This window comes from Carettochelys insculpta, chromosome 15 (genome assembly GCF_033958435.1).
Source record: "Carettochelys insculpta isolate YL-2023 chromosome 15, ASM3395843v1, whole genome shotgun sequence".
NCBI classification, from domain to species: Eukaryota; Metazoa; Chordata; order Testudines; family Carettochelyidae; genus Carettochelys; species Carettochelys insculpta.
In genome coordinates, this window is record NC_134151.1 from 3,426,744 (window position 1) to 3,452,538 (window position 25,795).

Genomic DNA, 25,795 nt, shown 5'->3' on the forward strand with positions numbered 1-25,795 from the left:
GGGTGGACCTAAATTCAGGTGCCAGCGGCGAACACGCAGAGCTTTCCCCTGCCCTGCGTGGAGGAGGAGTGCTGTGGGCAGGCTGCGCAGGAGCTGCCCTGGCCTGCGCCGTGCCGTGCCATGCTGTGCCGTGCCGTGCCCGGTGAGCGGAAGAAGGGGACGGCAGCCCTCCGGCGGGAGGAGACAGCACAGATGGTGGGATTTGCTTCCCGCTGCCCTGAGCTGCCCAGCGGTTCCGTGTCCCCTGAGGGCTGAGTGTGGGACAGGCCTCCCCCGGGGAAATGCACCGACCGGCCAGGGGGGCAGAGCTTCAACTAGAGCAGCCAACCTGGTAAGAGTTCAAACCCCAGCACTGCAGCACAGTGGCAAACCTCCCAGCCCTGCCTCTCCCCCCGCCCCCCCATCCCCCCATCCCCAGCTAGGAGGCGCCCCAGCTACAGAGGGGCTGGCGCGGATGACGACTTGACCTCTCCCGCCACCCACAGCAACTGGACACTGGGTGCCTGGTCCCTAGATCTGACTGGACACTGCTGGGTTCCCTTTGCAACCGGATGTCCCTGTCAAAACAGGGCCCTTGGCCACCCTGTCCTCATCTCCCTCAAACCAGCCAATTGTCACCTAGGTCAACAGAGGACACTGAAGCCCACCGGCTGAGGATGGCGCTTGCTGGGTGCTGGGGAGGTGGCATGGCCCACTGGCTGGGGCTGGACTTCCTCCTGGCTCTGGGCCACCACAGGGCAGCTTTTAACCACAGCCCCCTTTGAAATCAAGCAGAGGACAGCCTGAAAATCAGTGGGGCTACAGCCCCCTTGCTGTCAGCTCACTGTGTGACCAGGGACGAGTCAGCCATGCTGTGGCTGCTGCAGGGCTTGCAAAGAGCTTTAAAATCTAGGGGGGAACCAAAGGCTCCGGGGGATTTCTATCTTCTGTACAGAGCTCGCCTCCTCCCGGAGCTAGGGTGCTGACGAGTGGCAGCAGATGCTGACCTGCCAGTAGCTGTCATCCCCTCCACCCCCAAATATAAGTTTGATACACCTATCAACTTTTTAAAACCACATTTCCCCCTTCTGTCTCTAGCACGACTCAGCTATGCAGGCTACCACGCTGTCCATCAAATCTGACTGCGTCGCTGGAGAGCTGGCGCATACGGAGTCTGTAAATGTATTCATTCTCAGAACAACAAAAAAATTGCAAGGAACTCAGCCCACCCAAAGTCGGGGGGAAATGAAATGGGCAAGGATGACCAAACAACCTTAACTCTGCCCAGTTAGTAGCACCTGCCTGGACCCTTTCGTATTCAGCTCCTGCAAAGGTTTTGCTCACCCTGCAAAGGTGGGTTTGTTACTTGGGGGATCAAAGATGTGTTCTAAGAGCTTTCAGAGATATGCAGACCAGGGCTTCAGGTGTGATCCCAGTAGAAAATCCAGTTCCCTCCTCTAGCTGCATCATTCCCCACAAGGGCTCATAGCAGCCTGCATGACACCGGTAGGGCGGAAGATGGGCACTGAATGCCACCATGGCTGGCTCAGAGAGCAAGGGAGGAGCCTCCCACTGCAGGGAGATGGAGCCAGAGCTGCAAAGCGCCATGTGAACCGTCCACCTCTGCTGGCTGTGGTGAGAACTGCGGGTACCGCCTGCTTCTGGCTCTCACCTGGGAAACCCCAACCGGCTCCCCAGCAGGCCGGGGGTTAGCAGCCAGGTTCTCTCTGAACCGAGTGCTCGGGCTGCCGCCCAGTAGAGATTCAGATGCTGCCCAGCTGATTAGCAGAGCCGCTTAGTGCCAGCAGTGCACTTCAATGGTGGTGCGCAACCACACCTGCCTTGGCGCACAGAACAAAATTTATTCAGCCCCAGATGGAAACAGTTCGAGGGAGCGCTGGCGAGCAGCCAGGCTCTGCCGCTTTTTCCATGCGACAGAGTTGGCTGCCATAGGGAACGGGCGTAAGTCACTAGGTGTGTGAAAAAATCACCCCGCGCTACCTGGCAAAGCCCTACAGCAGACCCAGCTACACCAGAGAGTCTTTTATCTGGAGCAGCTGATGTCAGCGGGGGAGGGAGGTTAACCAAACCCGGCACGTCCCCCACTAGCCCTTGGCCATGTGTGGCTGGCTGAGTGAGGCTAACTGGCTTGAACAAGGCACATATTTTCAGAACAACGTGGCTAGTTCCCAAGCGGCTCCTGCTTCAGAACCGGTTGGCCACCACGGAACTAAACCGATTCCTCTCGTCAGCATCACTGGCGTCTCTGCCGGCGGCTCTGTCGGGCTAGCCACATGGGCACGGCACTGCCACCAGAGCGCCAGCGGCCTAGACAAGCCCTCACTCAACCCGCCAGGCAAGCGGTGGCTCCTCCAGCCAAACACAAGTCCCGGGGGTCCAGGAAGGGAGGTCAAGTGACCTCATGGCCCCTCCTGCAACTCCAGCAGCACCACCAGCCTATTAACGGCCTTCAGGATCAGGCCCTCGGGTTTCAGTTTCAACTCAAAAGGCAGCACCGGGGTAGCCATCCTCCCCGCACGACCCTGCAAGCTCAGCACCACCTCCGGCAGCACCAGCGTGGACTTGCCTTGCAGAGCTCTCCTCCAGGAGCTGACCTAGCTCGGGAGGTGAGCCAAGAGGACCCAGCTGCTCCATATGAGCCAGGGGCAGAAATGCAGCAGCCGGGTGCAGCAACGTGTCCAATACAGTCCTAAGTTTGAATATACGGGGCCAGTGCCTCAGCGGACATAAGAGCTGCACTGATCTGCACCATTACATATGGTCCCTTATTTGCACCAGTGACCGCCGATGCCTTACAACTCAGAAACCCTCGCAAACGAAGGCACCCTGGGAGTTACAGACGACACGAGCACCCCCGTCTACGATCAGAGCCACCAGGCAGCAAGAACCAGCCCTGACGCTCCTGCAAGGCACAACGACAGACGCAAGACCGCGCCGACTAACAAATTACAGAAGCCCACACAGAGAGAGCCAAGAGCAAACCCTCACGGAAGCATTTCAGCTCACACCCGCACCGAGTGGTAGCGCAGGGAAGTCAGCCCAAGAACAGCAGGAGAGCAGCGGAACCAGCCGCACTCTGGAAAAAGCCCAGCGTACAGCTAGCAAAAGGGCGCTGGAGATGCAACCGTCTGGCAGGGAAGACGAACGGACGTTGGCGGGGGGAAGACAGAGGCGCCCACTGCTTTTGTGCTGGAGGTGACTGACAGGTTCAAGAACAGAGGAATGCAAAAAGGGCTCCAAGGCGAAACCTCCGGTGGCAGTATCAGCAGCTGGAGTGGAGACATGAGATGGACAATCAGGGCTGAAGGAGACCCAGAAAAGCCAGGGATGTGCAGAAGCAAAGCCGGGAGGGTGGGGCGCAGAGGGGTGGAGAACCAGTGGAAAGGTCTAAGAATGAGACCCCCAAATTAAAGGGGAAGTCCAAGAAGTAACTGAACATCATGCAGAACTAGAATGGGACCTGCTGAAGCCAGACAAGATTTCCAAGCCCACGTTCCAACTCCAGGCAGCCATGATCCCATGTCCTGAGGGCCCCCCATGGGTAGCGCATGAGGGGGCCATCTGAACGTCACACTACGACAGGACTTCAACAGCTGCACATGAAGAAAGCGAAGTCGAGGGAGGCCCAAAGCCCGTGGAAGGTGCAGCAAGTTCTCAGCACTCTGGGGCCCAGCCAATCCTGTTGCATGTGTGTGCAACCCATTAGCTGCAGCGGTTCCATGTAAGGTTCTCCAAGGCCCGAATGGGTCTGAAAGTCACTGGGCCTGATTCCTCTCCCAGGGACACCGGCATAAACCTGAAGCAAACATATTGCTGGAAGGAAATAGTGAGAGAGGCATCGGACACCAATGGGCGCTGAGCCCTCAGTTATTGATGATGATGATGAAGCATATTGCACTCAATGGAGTTACTGTGAATTTACACCTCTGAGCACAACTTTATCCATGGCTGTGGCATAACATCACCAGGGTCTCCAGGGCCCCTACAGGGGTATCTTGGCAATTCAAATCTAGGTTTCCAGTTGTAACCTCAACTACTAACCAGGGGCGGCCCAGAAACGATTTTCAGGCCTGGGATCTGTTCTCCGAGTTCAGTAAATCAGGGCTCAGTGAAGTAACACACCGGAAAACGGGCACGGGAGAGCAAATCAAAGCCCTCAGATGGACCTGAATCACCATGTCGAAGTGGAAAGCTCCATGTCTCACCATCAGGTGCTGGGGATGTTTATTACCCGCCACATCCTCTGTCAGCAGAGCTGGCGCTCACTCTTGCCGAGATAGAGATTCAGTGGGCTAGGCTCTTCTCCGGCTCTAACTTGTATGGCCTCTGACAGGAAGATGCAATGCCCCAGAGTAGCACCATCCACCGAGGAAGAGGTGGAATGGACATTATGAACTCCCAGAGCCTCACAACCTGGCTACATCAGTAGTAACACCCCGGTTCCACCTGTTCCCAGGACAGTGGGACATCTGGTGACTACACAAATGGCATCGTGGGGCTGTTGACTCGCGAATCTCATCGGAAATCTTCTCACTGACACACACATAGACGGTCTCATGCACCGACTCCAACAACAACGAGTTTGCCAGCCAAACGATACCCATACTGGCAGCTGTGCCTTTCAGAGCACTGCATAGGCCCCGCCCTTTGAAGGCACGAAGGTCGCCCAGGTGTGAGGACAGACAGGATGTGGCCTGTAAAAGAAGCAGCTTACGATGCTGAATGATGCTACACAGGAAAGGGAGAAGCCAGCGTGACTTTCAGATCCCAGGGGAAGCTGCAGGGCTGGAAACCAGGGGGAAAAAAATGTTTTATGTTCCACATGGGCAGGTCGAAGATGGACTCAATGAGACAGGTGCAGGGCTCTCTTGCACCGTCCCTTTCCAACGCGTGAAAGCCTCCATAGGCACGAGCCCGAAGGGGTTATGCTTCCCAAAGAAGGCGAAGCCCAAAAGGAGAGCCCTGGGAGGCGTCAGAGACAGGCCAGGGAGCCACGTGAGAGAGATCACTGATCAAATGACGGACAAAAGGAGAAGACAGTGTCACCGAGAAGAGAGGACGCCACAGGCCACCAAGGGAATCAGATTCATTCTCATGCACACATTGGCTGGGGGAACCACTTTGACATGTCAAGCCCGATTCTGACCGGACTTACACCAGCACAGCCCAGGAGTAACTCCATTTCAGGCAATGGGGGAAAGCTGGTGTCCAGGCGCTCAGAATCCGGCCTGTTTCGGTCCAGAAACAGCCTGGGGCACGTTCCAGCCCTCAAAGTTTCACCTACCGCCGTGTGGAGGCCACACCGCCCCCGACTGTCCCCCGGGCTTCGTTCGGCTGCTTGGACAAGTTACAGCCTTGAACTGCGGGGATGTGTGCGCCACAGCAGGGAAGCGGGCTCGGAAGCCCCCTCACCACATACCCGTCGGTAGGTGAATCCCGCCAGCCCGGCTGAGGAGGACAAGCGCAGACACAAAGCCTGACCCCACGCCTGCAGGATTGACGCCTCCTCTGGCCACCAACCCACCGGTTCTGGCACTACCCGACACACCCACAGCCCGTCTGCGCTCCCCCTGAAGCAGGGAATTCTGGCTGCTTCCCCACCCCATTAACTGAACCAGGCTTAGCCCCACGCCACCACGAATGAATCCTGAGCTCATCCTCTGCCACCCCCTCAAAGTCAATGAAATGTGCTCCCCAGTCCAAGACTGCTGGGCTCCCCCATCACTCCATGACCCTGCTCTGGAGCTGGAGTCCTGGGCCTCTGAGAGACCCCCCTCAGAAGCTGGAGACACTAAGGCCACAAGGGACTGTGATGGGCTTCCCAGATGGCCTCCTGATCAGGCCAATGAGAGCAGCTCTTTCCTGCATGGGCCACCCTGCCCTGGCTCCCCATGTCTGCAGGGAAGATGCCACTGGCTCTCCAGGTCCCACCCAGGTAACACCGATCCTGGGCGGGCAGGAGGGGAAGCCCCCTGCATCATGGGCAGAGGAGCAGGAGAGGGGTGAAGAACCTTCCCCTTCCTTTTGCCGCAGCACTGAGGGAGCGAGCCCCGCCGGCCCGGAGCCCCTGCAGCTGGAGCACCCCATGGATACGCCCGTCCCACGAGTGTGAGACCCGCCACAGGCCATGCTCACCCCCACACAGCCACAGACGTCCCTGGAACCTGCCCCTTCCCCAGGCAGCTCGGACTCAGGGCCAAAGCTCTCCCCTCTCTGGCTGAATACCGGCTCGGGGATTGGGGGCAGGGGGCTGCTTATTCCCCCTTCGTGCCGATTGGCTGTTTACCCGACTGCCCCTTACTTCTGCCCTCCCAGCCCCTCTGCTGCAGCCTCATCCGCCACCCCTCCCGTAGGCCTGCTCCCACAGCCCTCACCCTCCCCACTCACCACAACTCCCACCGGCCGGAAAGCTGACCCAAGAGGCCATTTGTCTCCCTTCTGGCAGGTCACAACTTGTGCCCCCCACACCTTGCCTCACCTACACAGCTCGTGAACCGTTCACAGCAGGGATCGTCCCTCCTTCTGCGCGGCTCCAAGCACGATGGGATTGTGAGCCCAAGTAAGGCCCCAGAGGATCATGGGCTTAACCAGTGGCCATCCTCTTCCACATGGAAGGACGGGGCTCTGGCAGGTTTCAAGAGGCAGGCGGCCTCATCGCAGAGAGGCAAAGATCAGCCTCTCCCCAGCTGCAACCGGCTACAACTTGGGCTTCCATTAAGGAAAGAAAAGATTCAAAGTGCTAGGGAGAGGGGGAAGCGGAACACCCTCCCTTGGCCAAAGGAGAATTCCATCTCCCCCTCGATTCCCAAGAGCTGGAGATGGAGCCGGCAGGAAAAGTTGGGGTCACCCCCAATCCGTGGTCCCCGGGGGTGCAGAGAAGCACCAGAACTGCCCCCCTCTCCCTTGGAAGTTGAAGTTGAGGCGAAGGGGACGTCAGTGGTGTATTCTTGTTGGGCAACAGAGCATGAGTAAACGGAGGCTTTTCGTGGTCTGGTGAGTTTAAGCTATGAGCTGAAAGTTTAACTATTACTACACTTAATCAAGGGTCGGTCCTGTACCCGGGGTCTGCAAAAACAAATTTACTATCCGTGGAGAGGGTGGGGAGCGAAACCAGCCTCCCAAAGAGTGGGGTGGGGGGTCTGGCTCCAGCCATCTCATTGTGAGCCTGAACGTGGCCATCAAAGCGCGCGATGGAGTGGCCGCCAGACAAAGTGTGGAAAGCCGCACCATCCCTCCAGCAGGAAATCCCAAATTTTCCGAGCAGGGAATCACTTGACTAGCAAAGGTAGCAGCGCTCCAAGGGAGGCGCCTGCTGCTGGGTCCCAGATGGAGCGGGATCCGGGCCAGCACCTGGCCAGGCTGCTGAGGGGTGAGCCGGGAACTGGCCCCAAGACAGACATCTTAGTGGCTGGGCGTGTTTTCTTTCATGTCTTCTCATCCTGAAAGTGGCTGTCGCCCTGACAGGCTTGGCCAGCACACGCTATGGATCCCAGCACCTGAAGTATCCCATCTCAGGAGGAAACATCTCTCCAATGGGGCTGGGACAGATCTTCACAGGGGTGGGAAGGTGAGCTGGAATAATGCCTGATTTATGGCTCGCTGGAGGATCTGGCCCCAAAGTCAGGGACCAGTGTTCCCTGTAAGCTGAGCCCTTGGGCAGCCACCCAGCTGATGAGCAGAGCGCCCCCTGCTGGCAGCCTGCATTTCTATGGGTGGTGCACAGCAGCACATGCCTCGGTGCATGGAACAAAATTTATTCCGCCCATGGACAGAAGGAAGAATAGAGGGCATGTTGGTGGGCATCCCTTGGGAAAGCCAGGAGGCCAAATGCAGGATGGGTGTAAATGGTGACGCCATGGCACTCGCACCGCCCACAGGGTCTGCAAACCCAGGGCATGCAGGTGAAGGGACCTGGAGCCAGTAGCAGACAGAGATACAGTAACGTAGCACCCTTCCCCACAGGGTTTCACTCACACCTGCACCATCTGCTACCTTTCCAGCTCAGGCCCACAGGGCACCCAGCTGGCAGGGGATCCTCCATCCATCCAGACAGTGCCTAGATTACAGCCTTTTTACACCTCCAAGAATGGCTTCAGGCGGCCAGAGCCCTGGCCAGAGTGGGGGCCGCCACGTACACCCACCTGCTGCCCCCGAACACCCGGCGGCCAAGGCAGAGGTCGGGCCTGAGCCTGGATGCACTGGCATGAGAACAGAATCAGGCCCAAGCAGCATAACCAACACCACCGCTCATAGGGGCTTCGCCCAGGCCAGTTTTGAAGCTCCAGATGGGCCCTTCCAGGTACAATGGGCCCGATTCTGCTCTCCTGTACACTGGTGTAAATCAGGAAGAACTGCACTGAAATGAGCAGAGTCAGGCTGGAGTAAAGAGGGTGCGGAGACCAAATCCTTGGCTGGTGTAAACCACCACATTTCTGTAAAGCCACCCAGGTCTGCCTGTTTACACCCACAGTGAATTTGGCTCAGAGCTTTTAATTTCACACAGGAAATCCCTAGTTCCTTCATTCCTCCATGGCCAAACTCAGCCCTCCTCTGCAGGGTTTGGCCTTGGAGAAAGCACATGGGAAAGAAGCCAACTATCGGCAGAACTTGCCCTGCTGTGGGGTGACTCTGGAGTGACCCACGCTGCTGACGGCAATGGCACGACACAGGTGTAACTGAGGACAGGATCAGGCCAGTGATCTGTTTGGCGTTTTGCAATAAAATGACCAACTCGGCTTGCAAAGGCAGGCTCCTGCTTGGCGAGAACTCGGCTGAGAATGTGAGCAACTCATGTCACCCCAGGGTTCCAGTCACTGCTGCCCCAGGACCAGCTTCCAACCTGCACGTCGGAGGCGAAGGGCCCCAGATGTCCCCGCTCTCCACTCAGAGTCAATCAGTCTCCCATGCCCCAAAAAGCCCCAGCCCTCTCCTTTGTGATTTACCTTGCCCTGTGCTCCCAACCTTTTCCAGCGGACTGGGCCAAAGGGCCAGACCCTCCTCAGCTGTCGATCGTCGTCCTCCATGAGGTGGGACGATGCCAATTGACACCTGCTGAGGGTCTGGCCTGAAGTGCTACTGGCAAAGCTCCAAGGGGAAACCACCCGAAAACCAGAGTGCGCTGAGTAACCAAGCGTGGCACATGGGGTCCAAACACAGGGCCCAGAGAGAGCTCTGGGAAGACCGAGTCAGGAGATGCCAGGAGTCCCCTCTGCCTCACTGCTGGCAGGGGAGGGGGAGAGGCAGTTCATACCCCAGTCCCTGACCAGGCAGGTGAGCTGCTTCCCCAAACCGATGGAGGAGACACAACTGGGTCTGCAGGGAGGGAAACACTTCATCAAAGGCAACTTTTACCCTGCTTCGGGAAGAAGGCAGTTTGGTCCTCTGACAGAGCTCTTGGTGAGGTGCGCTGGGGGGGTCCTTGACACCATCATCCCCCTCTCACACGGCTCAGGTCAGCTGCACCTTTCGGCAGGGGGAAGAAGCAGAGTTTTTGGAAAGAAGCACCTCCAAATATGCCCTCGGCCAGCTAATGTCACACAGGCACTTTTGGCTGCAGGGCTCACGCTGCAGATTGTATCAGCCTCGGCCTTCGGTGCCCCCCCCCCCCAGAGCGTAACACAGCCCTGCGTTATTTCATAGGCAATGTCGGCCCAACTCTGCGCCAGCGTAAGCTGGCACGACTGCGCCCAGTGTCTGCCAGTGCTGAAGTGGAGTCCCTTTGCTACTCAAGTCTCTGCCACTAAGCCTGTGTCAATTTCAACTTGACAGAAAGCTTTTCCATTTTCCCACCAGAGAGGGGATAACCGGTGACTGAGGTGTCCGTGCATCCGATCAAAATACTTCATGTTGCACAAAGCCCTTGCACACCCAATACACACTTATCACACACAACCCGTCTGCCCCAAGGCCATATCTCCATCCCTCCCGCGTCAATAACCTCTGCGTGCCTCCAATGTCCCTGTTTAGCCCAATGCAGGCACACACAATATCTTCTTTTACTCTCCCTCTAAGCCCGCGTAATAAATTGCCTTTTGCAATGTGCACTTTGTATTTGCCAGCGGTAAACAAAACTTCCCAGAGAGAGTTCATTCACACCCTTTCATTCATAGAATCAGAAAAAAAAACTTTCAAATCATTCTCAACATTTACTATGTTGATTTCATCCGCCCAGCGTTTAAACTGTCATTTCCTCATACGCTACTTTGTCAGCTTTAATGTGCAGATGAAGACCATCCACTAGAACTTCAAAACATGCTGAGCGAAGTCAGCCCTCGTCAGCGGAAAGCTATAGGCGGTTCTTTTGTTAGTTTACCTTTATTATCACGCTCGGATGGATTAACACCCCCCACCCCCCCCAGGCTCTGGAAGTCAGATCCCTGGGTCTAGGCCAATGCAGTGCACTCCTAGGCACACACAGAGACACCAGCATGCATGTAAGTGACAAAACGAACTCATTCTCATGGCAGGAGAACCCAGTAAACGTTACCAACAGCTCCCAACACTACTAAAACCAGGCAATATATTTACACTCGGCAGCACAGGGAGCAAAGCCCATCCCTCTCTGCCTCGCCAATGGGGGCAGAAGCCTCAGAGAATGACACATACAGTTTTCCTGCCCACGAAAGATTTGCCTTTGACATTGCGCTGAGAGTTCTCACCAAGGTCTAAATGCCTGTTGGTTGGTTTTTTCCTCCCCGGGTGACACCATACATGATCTTTTAGGAAAGGACTGAAAAAAGGAAGCAAAGGGGCAGGCTCTTTTCGATGTCTAACTAAAGGGCACTTGAAACTCTAGAGGAAAAGCCCAGGTCTGCTTTTCCATTAATCAACGCCTCTTAAAGGCACAATCCTTCCTATTTGGCCTTCAATTTCAATGGCTGAGGTTTCTTTCAAAGCGCACATTAAAGCAGAGCTATTTAACTGCTGGAACATCTCTAAAAACCTCACACAAATAAACAAAAAGGGGAGGAAAAAAATAGTTACAGTAGCACAAAGTGAAAGCCAGCATGTTCACGCGGGGACCTTTGTCCATCAAAGTCCTCCCTGTGCCTAGGTACCCCATAGAAGACCACCCAGCATTTGGGGAATTCTCCAGCACACAGAAAGGATAAACAGGGGGTGGAGTTAACAATGAAGTTGCAGCCTGAGCTCTGAATTTCCTGGCTACGGTGAGTTTAAGTTGGACCCCACACAATTACTTACAGAAGTTGCTTGCAGGCCAAATTCTCACTCCTGGGTGCAATGCCTGCATTAATAATACACGCCGTACTTGGACAGGCAAATCAGGGGGAGGGAGCTCTACCTCTTCTGCGGTCTGCAGGCACCAGCATGGACACTCAGGATGGCCTTGCAGGAGCAGGCGCTGCACCTGTGGCTGGAAGTTTGTGTGTTTCTTCCTGCAATTTAAGAACTTTTTTGGAAAAAAAGGGAGTGACCGAAAGTGAAGTTGGGGGAAAGTCCCTGTGGCAGAATAAAGGGCCCAAGCAGCATGGAAAAGACAAGCAATGGAACTACGAAAGAACCACTCACACCGGCACATCAGCCAGAGTCTGCTCCTAAAGGCATCAAAACCACAACCTCCCCGCTCCAGTTCCTCTGGGCTGCAAAACCCAGCCCCTAACCCTTGCACACGTGTCTTTCACACAGCGTGGTGACCAGAAAAGTGCCCTGCATTCTAATTCAGCAGCTTACTCACACGGCTTCTTCAACCATCACAGTATCCCGGCAGTAGCCGACCTCTGAGAGCACATGGGGGACCCTGGACGCCCTCAAGCAGTCCTGAAATCAGGCCGGTCATCCCGTCCGCTCCAAGGAGTCTACTCACAGGAGCAAAGATCACCGGATCAGGGTCACACAGAGCTCCGCACACACGTGACCTGTTACCGCCGTCTATGGGGACAGCTTTGTTTATGTTTAGGGCCCAGAACTAACAGCCCTTCCTTTTTAATCCCTCATTTGGGCAAAGCATGGAACAACTCACACCAAACAACTGGCCGCAAGGGGACGGGAATCGGGGGGTACAGCAGGACCTAATGAGGCAAGCTAAGACTGTGTGTGGCGTGTAACAATTAACAGTACCCCGGGGTAGCCCTGTTCCTCTGGAGCGTCACACGCTTGTGAAAAGCTGAGGAAGTGGGTCTTACCCGGGAAAGCTCCTTACCCAGTCAATGCCTTGGGCTGGAAGGCGCCACCGCCGCTTATTTGTGAATCAACACTACAGCAAATCATTGGCAAAGCAGACCCCTGCTTTACAGCTCCCGCCCTGCGCCTGGCTGCCTATGAGATAAATAACACGCTGTGCATTGCAAGCCTCTTGTATTCCTCGCCTCCGTTCCGGGCCCGGACCTCAGCTGCAGCAGGGGGAGCGGAGCCTCAGCCGCAAAACACCCCTCGGGCTGCAAACAGTCGCTGGCGGCTCCGCGGCCCCCCTGCACCGACTGCAGCTGGGGAAGGCGGCTGCCGGCGGCTCTGCCTTTGCTAACTCCGCCGCGCGGCTGCAATCCGCGGGACGGAACTAACCCGGCTGCGCGCCCCGGGGAATGCAGAGGACGCCGGAGCGCGGCTCCGAGCCGGGCCGCTGAGCCGCAGGAAGGGGAAGGGGAAGGGGAAGGCGAACACCCCCCAGCGGCTGGAAGTGCTCAGCCCAGGGGAGGCCGCTCGGCCGGCGCTGCTCAACGCAGCAAATGAGCGCCCCGCTGCCCCCAGCAGCGCCCGGCTCGGCGGGGCGGGGCGGGGCGGGGCGGGGCTGCCCGGCAGCAGGGCTGGGACCTGCGCGCAGCCCCCGGGCTGCAGCGGCGCTCGCGGGCGCCTGGAAGCCGCGGCTCGCCCGAGCCGCTCGTGGGCACCATTGTAACCCGGGAAACAGCCCAGCGATGAGCTCGGGCGGGGGCGGGCTCCGGCTCCGGCTCAAGAACGCGGCGTCCGGCCACCGGGCCGGCCCCGTGTGCCGGGAGGGGCGGGGGTGCGATCGGGCAAACAAAACTTTGCTCCTTGCCGAGCGCCCCGTCCCCAGGCCCCCGCCCCGCGGCTGGGGCGCACCGGGCTCCGGGGGCGGCGGGAGGGACCCCCGCGGGCAGCCGGCACCTCGCCACCGCGCTGCGGGGGGCCGGCCCCACCCCGCACCCTTGCCCGGCCTGGGAGGATCGGGGCGGGGAGGGGGGGTAAAAGGAAAGTGCAGCGGGTGCATAACCCCCCCCCGCCCACACACAACCCACTTCTCCGGGGGGCGTCTCTGCCTCTCCTCCAGGGACCCCTGGTGCCAGCCGGGCTGGGGCGAACTCCCGGGTCATTTCCGAGGAGGATTCCCCCGGCCACCCACCCCCTCTTTTTGTCTACACCCAGCGAGCTGAGACCAGCCCCCGCCGCCCCGCTCCGTCCGGTCCCGGCGGCGGCGGGGGGGGGGGGCGCTGTTCTGCTTCCCCCCCCCCCCCACCGCCACCCCCCGCCCCGTCTCCCACGGGCCACCGCTCCGCACCTGAACGGAAGGGGGAATCGCCGGGCAAACTTTTTCCCGAGACTTTTCCCCCAACTCCGCCGCCGCCGCCCGTGCATGTATCTGCATATTGAGCGCGCCCGCCTGCCCGCCCGCCGGGCCACTCCCGCCGGGCACCTACCGGAGGACGAGCGATCCGGAGCCGGAGCAGCAGCGGCTGGGGCGGGGGGGGAGGAGGAAGAGGAGGAGGAGGGATGGGAGCTGCAGCCGCCGCCGCCGCCGCCACCACCACCAGCAGCAGCAGCACCACCACTCCGGGCAGTGCGTGTGTGCGCGCGTGTGTGTGTGTGTGTGCGCGTGTGTGCGCGCGAGCTGTCGCCGGCCGGATTAAAGAGCCAAATCCAGAGCGTGCAAAAAAAAAAATCACACCTGCCAAAAAACTGTCTCTCTGCAAGGCGGGGGGGGGGCCCGGGTCCCTCCCCTCCCGCGGGGGGGGGCAGATCAGCCGGGCGGGGAGGCTGCAGCGCCCGGATCAAAGGGTCGCACGCAGGGGGGAGGGGGCGCACCAGGGGCAGGGGCTACACACGGGGGGGCCGGGGGGGGTCCCTCCTCCGAGGCAGCGTCTCCGTCCCCGCGAACCCACCTCTACATCCCTCCTCGCCCGGGAAGTCCAGCGCCAGCCGCACCACATCGCACAGGGCTGCCGCCGCCGCCGCCGCCGCTGCCCGGGGGCTGCCGGCAAAACCCGGACCGGACCGCGCCTCCGCGCCGCGCCTCGCCGGCTGCCCACTGCCGCCTGCTCTGCCATCCCCGCCTCGCTCCCTCGGCCCTGCTCGTTTGCATGCGGCTCGCAGGCGGCTCCTCCCCGGCCGCCGGCGCCCGGAGCCGCCTCCCCAGCCGCTTTGGGGGGCGAGCGCTCGGGCTGGGCGCTGGTTTAACTCGCTGCTGGGCTCAGCGCCCCCCCCCCACCACACCGGGGGACCCCGCAGGCCGGGGAGCGGCTCTTCCGCCACGACCCGCCCTGCCCCTTGAAACACAAGCCCCCGAGGCTGGGGCCAAACTTCGCCCGGCCGGCCCCCTGCGGGGCCTCGGTGAAGTGGGGCGTAACTGCGAGCCAGGCTGCCTCCGCCGGGCCACCGCGCAGCCCCAGCACCTGGCCTGCCGGCAGCGTGCAGCCTCTCTCAATGAATGAAGCTCTCCCCAGCGGCTCCTTAGAGATGTAAATGCTCCCCCAGGCCCCTCCTGCCCCTCCTGCGGAACTTGGAAGGGCCTTTTTATTCTTATTCTAACACGGGGGTGTGAGAAGGGCAGCGGGGGGTGGGTGGGGGGCTGTGACTTTTTTCCACCCAGGGAGATTGCCTGGACGCAGAGTGTAGCTTTCTGGGACATGCCAAGAAGCTGGAATTGTTCATACCCGTCTCTGGTCCTTACTAGCAGCTGACATCAGCCCTCCACGGAATCCGGCCTCGTCCTGTGTTGTCTTTTATTCCATACCTTGGAGATATAGATAGAGATATATTACTTGGGTAGCTGATCAGGAGTGAAGATTACAGCACCTCATTCAGAAATTGTCTCAGAGCATGAGCCTGTGGCTTCAGTCCTGGAGCACGTTAAAGACGAACATTCAGAAATGGGCCATCAAAATATAATTAAGCTGCAGGTCCCTTTGGGAGGTTGTTTTTTGCAACCCCCTGATGCAGCCCTTTGTCCTCACACACCCCACCGTGCTGGCTGGGGGACGTGTTATTACATTCTTTAATAATGTATTTTGGTCTCCCTGGTCTCAGACTGTTTACCACCTGACAAAGTTTGGGTTTAGCTCACAACATCACGTGACCTCGTGTTCGTAACACAACTCCAGGGCAAATAGTGGTAGCTGTCTCAAATAATAATTAATTAATAATAGGATAATGTAATAATACGAAGCACGTATATAGCACTTGCAACGCGCTCTGCAAAGACAGGCTGGTGCTATTAAACCAGGCACCCGGCGTGAGTTGGGCTTTTTCCCTCACTTCTTACAGGCCTTCATGTTCACTTTAAAAAAAAAATCATGTCTGCTAAGCATCTCCTGCAAGCCCAGAGCCTGTGAGGGACGGTGCCCAGCCCCCTGTTGATTTCCAACGGGTTTCTGCTAATGAGCAAACTCCCCCCAGGCAGCTCCACTTGCAGGATCTATGCCTTACATGGTACAACCTCCATCCATTTCAAGAAGACCAAGATCTGGCCCAGTGCAGCTACTGTGCTCAGACGTGCCGAACAAGATAGCCAGGCGGCAGTCATCAAACTAGGTCTCAGCTTATAAATGACTCAGACTAGGGCCCGTTTCTCTCCATGACACCACATGGAGCTGGTGTCTCAACTCAATAACTCATTGTTATTCGCTTTTGCTTCGCACATTTTCTTTTGTGTTTGCATTGCTGAGGCCTGCAAAGCCTGGGGCCTGAAAGCTCTGGGTAACATAAGCTAATGTGTCTCCGTTCCCTGTTACCCTCCTTCATATTTCAGGTCAAAAGGCCTTATGACCTCCTCTCAGCAAATCTGTCGCTGGTCAATATGTGCTGGTGCCAGAAGCTATTGACCAGCTAGGAGAGCAATAGTGGAAAACTCTTTTCAGTCACCCAATGCCGTGTCAGCCGATCGGAGGGCAGACGGTAAGCACAGGGTGCCCTCAATCAATATGTCCGATATCATTTGGGGCTCAGGTCAGTGGAGCTGGTGGTCAGATGTGAACCTTTTCCTGAGCCCTCCCAGCAGGTATATGAAGGAAAACAAGAAGGTGATATTTCCTGGTCTTGTGATATCATCTCCCACTTGGCCTCAGGACTCAGTTCCGCCCACATGCTCACACTGACTAGTGCATGTTCCTCCAGCTGGTCCCCATGAGCCCAAGCAAACTACTCTGATCCACCCATTTCATTCAATGTGAGTAACAGCTTTAGAATGGGGTTCACGACACTTCCCGGGCCCTTTTCAAGAGGGAACAACAGGATTCCCTGTATGCTGAGAACCTGGGCAGCCACCCAGGAGTGATTCAGGTACCACCCAGCAGGTTAGCAGAGCACCCACCGCTGGCAGCCTGTGTTTCTATGGTGGTGCACATGACATATGCCTCGGTGCAAACAACAAAATTTATTCTGCCCACAGATGGAATGCAGGTGGGCATCCCCTCTAGCCTGACAGGAGCCATGTCTGACAGAGGGAAGGCTGACAAGCAATTTCTATGTCCACCCTCCTCTTCACCTCACTTCTTTGATAGCCACAGCACTGAAATCTACATAACTTCTTATTCATTCCAATGGATTATTTATACAGACCGTGTCCATGACCCACACCTACAGCACCACGGCCCTGATCCCTGACTGCTACCAGGCTACCGATTGCTCCATTGCACACCTGGGTAGACGTACTGCGGCAGGGAGGGAGCAGGCAGGGAGCGGGGCTTGTTTTCCCCTGAAGCATCAGGGATTAGCCACAGCTGGAGACAGGACATTGGATGGGGTGGACTAATGATCTGAAGTGGTACAGAGAATCCTTTCCAGATGCCTGGCTGGTGGGTCTTGCTCATAGACTCAGGATCTGGCTAATTGCCAGATGTGCTGTCTGGCAGGAATTCTCCCCCAGTCCCAGTGGAGGAATCTTGGGAGTTCTGTTGCCTTCCTGTGCAGCTCGGGGTGTGGCTCCCCTTCTGGGCTCCTCTGGGAACACCTCACCTAATCAATGGCCTACCATGGCAGCAGCCTCGGGCATTGGTGGTGCCTCTGTTTACGCTCTTCTCTGCCTAGGGAAATTTTTCTTCACACAGCGCACAGTCAACCTGTGGAACTCCTTGCCCGAGGAGGCTGTGAAGGCCAGGACTCTATTAGGGTTTAAAAAAGAGCTTGATAAATTTTTGCAGGTTAGGTCCATAAATGGCTATTAGCCAGGGATAAAGTATGGTGCCCCAGCCTTCATAACAAGGGCAGGAGATGGATGGCAGGAGATAAATCACTTGATCATTGTCTTCTGTTCTCCTTCTCTGGGGCACCTGGCATTGGCCACCGTCGGCAGATGGGATGCTGGGCTCGATGGACCTTTGGTCTGACCCAGTATGGCCATTCTTATGTTCTTATGTTCTTATGTCCTAGGGCGCCTTTCGTCTCCTGAGGATGACATGCATTAGTTTCACACAAGTTACGGGGGTCAATATGGTGACTGGGTAAAAATATCAGCCCTAGGAAGTCGGATTAGATCTAAAGAAGCCACTTGCCCCTTACACTGCATGGAGCTATGAAATATAGGGGAGATTTTCAAAGGTACAACTTTAGAAAACAAGGCACCCAACCAGTGTTCCCTAGAAGCTGAGTGCTTGGGCGGCCACCAGGGAGAGGTTCAGGTGCTGACTAGCTGATTAGTAGAGCACCTACAGCCGGCAGGCTGTGCTTCTATTTGTGGTGCACGTCTGTGCACATCACAAAATTTATTCCACCCATGATGGAAAAAAAAATCAGAGGGAATGCTGCACCCAGTTCTCCTTGATTCTCAGGGAGCGTTGGCGTCCGTCTACCTGGCCCATTGCACATTTCGAAGGCTCTGGCTAAACAAAGACAAAATAAGATGTTTCATTTTTAGGCAAGGCTTATTAAAAACACCTCTGAGGGATTAAATCCCTGCTGTGAATGCCTGAAAGTTATACCCTGTTGAAATACTTCTCAGAACCCAATTTTAATAGATTTTACATCAAAATGGAAAATTTATACACAACGTCTACTGTTCTGACAATATTTTTCCACTGAAAATAAATCTAATACCCCCCCAACCCCAACCAGTCATCCACTAAAAACCAAACAATTTCCACTTTAAAAAAAAAAAAGAAAAGAGAAGAAAAAGAAAGGAAGATTTCTGGCAGGAATGGTTTAGCTTTGTGTTGCTGAAAATTGTAACAACAAAGATGTACCTCTGGGTTTAGGTTTTGGCTTTTGGGTGAAAACCCAAAATGTTCTAAAGAAAAACATTGAGGAAAAATGAAAAACTGTTTTCATTGGCTTGTTGGGGGAGAATGTGGGGTTTTTTAGTGGGAAGGGGAATCATGTCCTGACCAGCTTTACTCAGTCTCAGGTCTGACAAACCTGCAAAAAGAAGGTGGATGTTGGGGGTGGGTTGAGGGGAGTTGACGATGAAAACAATATGGGTAGTCTGTTTGGGTTTGGTACACGAATGGTTAATTCCAAGAGCTGTGGGAACACAGGGCTGGCTTCATTCCGCTCCTAGCAAAGTCAATGAGAGCTTCACCCCTGCATTCAGCGGGTGCAGAGCTAGGCCAGTGCTAGGTGCTTTGAAAAGTCGACCTCGATGACATAAGTTGCCAGGCTAGGAACTGTAGCCTCTGAAGCTGCAACGTGCAGGTGGCTGGGCCAGCAGGAACAGCGGTGAGGAAAGTCAGGTTGAAACTCCACTACTGCCCTCCACTGGGAGGCATTCTGAAATGTTTGGGATAACATTTTCACAAAGGCCTAAGTGATGTAGGAGCCGAAGGCCCGTCTGCAGACGAGACTTGGAAATCACAAGGGAGATTGGACCCGTTCTTAAAATCTCACCGTGCACCTATCTGCATCTTCAGGCACTTTGTCAACCCTGCTCCAAACTCACTCGCCTGCGCTTGAAAAGGTAACCCAGGCTGCTTTGGGAGCTAGGCGTAAGCAGCTTGCCGCACCCGCACGAAGCCAGTGGTTAAAGCCAACTCCTGAGCTGAATGAGCAATGCATTAGAGCAGAGATGGCCCATTGAGTTACACAGACAGTGGACGGATACCGCTGCCAGCACAACCTAGTGCAGTACAATCCAGCTGCTAAACCGGTGCGGTATGGCACTGGTCACAGACATCTCTGCTTGGGGCACCCGTGCGACTTTCACAAGCATGGGGCCTAAGTGCCCTCAACACAGCCTGCGAGGGAGGGAGGGAAGGGCTGCTGTGAGCTCTGTTTTACAGAGGCGAAACTGGTGGCACAAAGTGAGAGCCATGAAAGGACGCAGGGAGAGACATCATGGAACACTAGGACAGGCAGGGACATCGCAAGGTCAAGTCCAGCCCCCTGCCCTCACGACAGGACCAAGCACCATCTAGACCATCCCTGGTAGATGTTAACCTAACTTGTTCTTCAGTATCTCCAGTGATGGAGATTCCACAACCTCCCCAGGCAATTTATTCCAGTGCTTAACCAGCCTGACCGTTTGGAAGTTCTTCCTAATGTGCAACCTCAACCTTCCTTAGTCACCTGCGGCCCAGTTTTGGCTGCAAAGTGAGGCCTGAAGTCACTTGGGCCCTCCGCTCACCTGTGCTCCTCATGCGCATGGCCTGTCTCCCTCTGGACGTCCCAGCATCCACCTTCCCGCCTCCTCCAGGACAATTCAACAAGCCAGGAGAGGACAAGGCTTTCAGCTCTTACATCAAGCAAGGCCCAGGTTAGGATTGCCAAATTTCTGAATGTCCAGGCTGCCCATTAGCTGAGGTCCCATTGACTGACCCTCTGATCTGCCATTCCCAGGGTCCCATCCCTGCCCTTCCTGAGGCCCCACCACTGCCCTGCAGCCTCGCCCCTACTCACTCCTTCCCCACTTCTTCCACTGCTGACTCTCCCCCACCCTCTCACTTTCACCAAGCTGGGCAGGGGGGCTGGTGTGGTTCTGGCCTGGGGCTAGGGGGTACAGGAGGAAGCTCTGGACTGGGGGACAGGATGTGGGAGGGGTGTGGGCCCTTGGCTGGGGATGAAGAGCTGAGGTGGGGCTAGAAATAAGGGGCTCAGATGTGTGGGGGGGGATTCTGGGGGGGGCTCAGGCTGGGAGTGTTGGCTCTGGAGCTGGGACTGAGGAGGGGATGGGGGCTCTGGGAGGGAGTTTGGGGGCAGGACAGAGACAAGGGGGTGAAGTACAGGAAGAGGTGAGGCGCACAGGCGCTGGTTCCCGGGAGTGGGCTCAGGGCAGGTGGCTGGGGCGCGGGAGGGCGTGTGGTTCTGGGGGAGAGTGTGGATGCAGGGTAGGGTGCATGGCTGCAGGAGGGAGTTGGGATGCAGGAAGTGGTCAGCGACACAAGCTCCAGGTGGTGCTTTCCTCAAGTGGCTCCTGGAAGTAGACAGCATCTTCCCCAGCTCCTAGGCAGAGGCGCAGCCAGGCAGCTCTGCGTGATGCCCCGATCCAGAGGTCCTCCACTCCCATTGGCTATCCTTCCCAGCCAATGGGAGCTGGTGAGCCGGCCCTTGGGGCGGGGGCAGCACACAGAGCCCTGGTGGCCATGTCTCTGCCTAGGAGTGAGAGGAAGATGCTGGGTGCTCCCAGGAGCCACTCCGAGGCAAGGAAGGCAGGGAGCCTGCCTGAGACTACTGCCCCACTAACTGGACTTTTAACTATGCAGTCAGCAGTGCTGCTCAGAGCTGTGAGTATCCCTTTCTCACTGGGCCTTCTGGTCCGTAACCGGACACCTGACAACCCTGGCCATGATTTAGCAGACATGCTCAGAGATTACCTACCAGATCAGCTCCCACGCAAAATCTGGTGCTCTCTCCTGTGGCAACTGCTCCCCTGTGGATACAGGATCGTGTGATTGGACTGCCCAAAAATGATGCCAATTACATGGAAATCTCATGGTACTGTCCCAAAAGTACAAGGCCTGGAAGCAGCACAGGAACTTTTTAAAAAACAGCATAACAGAGGCACAAATTAAATGCATACCTCAAATTAGAAACCCCAGTAAGAGGACTGGGAAAGTGGCACCATGGCTAAAAAAAAAGTAAAAGAAGCAGTTAGAGGCCAAAAAAAACACCCTAGAAAACCTGAAAGTTAATCTTGTTGAGGAAAAGAGAAAGGAGCAAAAACGCCGGCAAGTCAAGTGTAAAAGTATAATGAGGAAGGTCAAAACATGAATGTGAAGAGCAACTAGCAAAGACACAAACACTAACAGCAAGAAGTAGCTCAGGGAACCTCAGCGTGCGGCCACTGGGTGCCTGGTGCGAAGGGAGCACTCGAGGAAGAAAATGCCATTGTGGAGAAACGAAACAAAGTCGTTGCAAGTAGAAATTCGCTGTTCACTGCAGAAGGTGTGGTGGAGATTCCCACACCTGCCTGCCAGGTGACACATCTGAGGGACCGTCCCTGATTGAGGCAGTATTAGAGGTGGTCTGGGAGCATACTGATAAATTAAACAGTAACCAGTCCCCAGGAGCAGCCAGCATCACCCAACAGTTCTGAAGGAACTCAAACGTGAAATTATAGAACTACTAACTGTGGTATTAACCTAACACTTAAATCAGCTTCCACGCATGACCGGGACTATGTCTATACGTACAATGCTGCAGCAGGACTAATGTACAAAAAGGGCCTCAGCAAGGGGCAGAAAAACGTCAGTGAGAGAAGCTCTCCCAGCAACACACTGCTGGGCACATGAGCACTTATGCAGGTGTATCATATGTTGCTCAGAGGAGAGGACTATTCATCCCCCAGAACAATGTAAGTTTTGCTGACGTAGCCAGTAATATAGACATAGTTGAGGGTACTTAATGTGACACCAAAGTATTAGAAAGGCTCCCAAGCCCATCCTGGCAATTACAGGCCACTTAGGCTAACTTCAGTCAATATGGATATTGTGAAGAGAAATCACGCCTCACCAATCTACTAGAATTCTTTCAGGGGTCAGGAAGTAGACAGACAAGGCTGATCCAGTGAATATAGTGTACCTGGATTTTCACACAGGCTTTGACATGGTCCCTCCCCAAAGAAAATTAGCAGTCATGAGTTTAGCAGTAACTGGCTAAAAGACAGGGGAGAAAAGGTAGGAATAAATGGTCAGTTTTCAGGATGGAGAGAATGGAGTGGTCTTTCCCAGGACTCTGTACTGGGACCATTGCTGTTCAACATATTTATAAATGAACTGAGAGAAACGGGTAAAGAGGTGGCAAAAATTGCAGATGATACAAAATTATTTGAGAAAGATAGTTGAAAGCAGATTGTAAAGCATAACAACAGGATCTCGCCAAACTGGGTTTCTGACCACGAAATAACAGACGATAGTCAGTGTTAAATGCAATGTGATGCACACTGGAAAACATAATCCCAGTTACATACACAAAATGATGGGATCTGCATTAGCTGTCACCACTTCAGAAAGATCTGGGAGTCATTGTGGACAGTTTTCTGAAAATATCCATTCAGTGTGCAGTGGCAGTGAAAAAACAAGACGGAATGGTAGGAACCATAAAGAAATGGATGGATGATAAGATGGTAAATATCATAATGCCTCTGTGCAAATCTACAGTATGCTCAAACATTGAATACTGCCTGCAGTTCTGGTCACCCCGTCTCAAAAAAATAATTAATTAGCTTTGGAAAAGGTCCAGAGAAGGGCAACAAAAATGCTTAGGGGTCAGGGACAGCTTCCCTGTAGTTTAAAGATTAAAAAGACCAAGAAAAGTTTATGAGATTGGGACTTTTCAGCGTGGAAAAGAGACAAAGAAGAGGGGTATGATAGGGGTCTACCAAATCATGACTGGTGTGGAGAAAGTGAAAAAGGAAACGTTATTGACATCTTCACGTAACACAGGAACCAGTGTCGCCCGATGAAATTAACAAGTGGCAGGTCTTGTTAATAAACAAGGAAGGAACAATAAACACAAGGAAGCACTCCCTCAAAACCCCAGTCCACCTGTGGAATTCGTGGCCAAGGGATTTCCTGGAGGCCAAAATTATAACTGGGTTCAAAAAGAGAGAAGTTCACAGAGGATCAGTGGCCGAGCCAGGATGGTCAAATCATGTGCTCTGGGTGTCCCTCGCCTCTCTCAGAAGCTGGGGATGGACAACGATGGATAGATCCCTCAGGGATTGCCTGTTCATTTCATGCCCCCTAGAGCATCTGGCTTACCGTTGACTGGTTCAGCTACTGTCTCCACCACCTTTGGGGAGAAAAGCCAAGAGACCCAAGAATGAGAGGAAAATGCACATTTCGTGCTCTCAAGAAAACCCAGGAAATGACCAAATCCCTCAAAATGTCCCCGCTTAGGCATGGAGGCAAAAAACCCCCACACAGCAGCTGAACAGCATCATTTCTGAGTCGCAAACCATGATTCCATGAGGCTGTTTTCTTCACCTGTTTAACACAGGTAAGAGGTTAGTTCCCTTTAAAAAAATCCCATTGGGATAGGCAGTGGGGAAATCAGCGTGCTCAGCTCTTGCTAAACCAAGGTAGGTGCTTGGAAGTTACCCTATGTCTGCAAAGGGATGATGCTTGTAGAAATGACCTTCTGATTTGAAGACAGCAGTAACTCCAGGTGTAACCTGCTGGAGCCCCATCAGAGCCAACACTTACACTTTGCAAAGCTGGACTCGTGATGAACCAGCAACGTGGTTTTTGGAGTCACGCCGCACTCTCCACTGTGCTGATGGAGTCACTCCGGAGTCACACCAGGGTGGCAGAGATCAGAATGTGGATGCCTGGGGCTGGTTTCACCGCTGCATCTCTCTGGTTTCACGTGCGGGTGATTCCACTGACCCCAAACACAGACCTGGGGTAACCCAGCGATGAATCCAGCCACTGCCCTGAACACATAGTGACTATTCATAAAAGCTCTGACCCCAGCTCTGATCACTGCTCCACCCCTGTATACGCAGTTACCCCTCCCTGCCTTACACAGGTGGCACTCAGACCAGGAGGTGGCTCAGACTGAGCTGTAAGTGGCCTGCATCTGCTCAGCCTTTATCCAAGAACCTGTTAATTTTTAACCCCAGCTGTCTGCGGCGTGTTGAGTTCTCACCCCAGCCGCACGTTCCGGTTGGACTTATCGCGGACAAGTGGAGGTCAAGCAGGAGGGTTCTGCTTCCCTCGCCGCAGAACAGAGGGACACACCTGGCTCTCAGCTCAGCTCTCCTCCTGAGAGAAGCGTGTGGTATTCGGCCCTCCAACACACCTTGGGCTGCAGTTTCCACTCTGTGCTCCTGTGTGGCACAAGCAAAGCACCGTTGTATTCAGGAAGCGGGTGACTGGGCCTGGGGTTGGAGATAGCCCCGTGGTTAATCTGCCACGGCAGACAGCCTGCTGCCTGGCCCTGCCTACAGAGGCAGACCCCAAACCACAAAGCCAGCTGCAGGCGTGCCGGGCGGACGTTGGTCACCCCAATGCAGCTAGCTCTGGGAGCTAACCCACAGCCTTTCTGCGTGAGTCACTGCACACAGGGGCAGAGGGAGGTTAGAGCAAGAAGGCCTACGGTGGCAGCAATGGGAGGGGGAAAGCTGATTTGGAAGCACCCCGCTTTTACCCTGGCTGGAGACTGCCCCCCAGATATAAGGGATGGAGCAAATACACTGTATGGATAAAGCACCTTGGGGCAGTGGTCTGCAGCTGTCGAGAGGGCAGAGTTGGGGCTTGGTAGGGTGTTATTCATCTGCTGTGGGAAGAGGCGGGTGGCTTGGGTACCCATCCTGGAGGTCCTTATTCGGAGGGGACATTCCACTGCATCCGGGAGCCGCTGAGCTACAGTGTGCACAGAGCCGGGTAAATCCCTGACTCCGCTCCTGTTTTGGGAGCTCAACAGATCGAGTAAAAGGTCTGCAGGCTTCAAGCAGCCCACAGGCTGTATTTGCCCACCCCTGTTTCAGAGAGAGACACATTGTTCTGAGCAAGTTCGGGTTGAACCTCTCTAGTCCGGCAACCTCAGGACCTGACCAGTTCCGGATGAGAGAATTTGCCTGACCATGGGAGGTCAATATAGTCCAGCACATTACCAGCACTTCCACTGCTTACTGGGCTCTTAAAGACATTTAGGGGTAAATTACAAGTAAATAACAGCACAGAACACTGAGAGCCAGGGCTGGTGCCTGCAAACAAACTTTCTGGGACTGCAGGAAAGTCGGCCACACCCACGCTAAGTGGGCATCCAGAGAACTGGACCACAGATGTTGCCGGACGAGAGAAGTTCAACCTCTCTGTGGATTTGGGCAGGAAAATGGCCTGATCACCTCCATCCTGGGGCCACGGCACCACAGGATCCTTCGCAGCCAAGGCGAGGGAAAAGCCTTGGCTTTATGGCTCACCCCAGGCACTTCCCCATCCAGGCCTGTGAGTATCTGGAGAGACACAACGCTGGCCTTGTGGAGCAGGGACAGCTAGGCCTGGAGTCTCCAGCCAAAAGCACTCAGCACAGGTGCTGCTGGGAAGGTGCTCAGCTGATGACATGCCACTGCTCTGCTTCCCTGCCAATGAACCCCCTGAGTGCCTAGCTGCTCCCTGGATGTAAGTTAGAGCAGCCCAAAGGCTGCTGTATTCTACCCCAGCTACCAACAGCCAAAGACCAGCCAGGACCTTCCTTGCACCACTGCCTGGGAGGCGAGTGGCCTGAGAGCCTC

At 55.4% G+C, this 25,795-nt stretch overlaps 1 protein-coding gene across 4 annotated transcripts in view; it reads right to left on the reverse strand.

The window, feature by feature from the left end:
- CXXC5 (CXXC finger protein 5) overlaps positions 1–14,926 on the reverse strand; it is a 95,105-nt gene extending 80,179 nt beyond the window's left edge. The window contains exons 1-2 of one of the 4 annotated variants that reach the window (XM_075009562.1): positions 13,614–13,845; positions 11,696–11,816 (exon numbers count right to left, since the gene is read on the reverse strand). The gene's annotated coding sequence lies outside the window, so the exon portion shown is untranslated. Of the gene's footprint in view, positions 1–11,695; positions 11,817–13,613; positions 13,846–14,075; positions 14,318–14,846 lie in introns of those variants that run through there. The other 3 variants (XM_075009561.1, XM_075009559.1, XM_075009560.1) reach the window with 3 other exon arrangements.
- Positions 14,927–25,795: the final 10,869 nt, after the last annotated feature.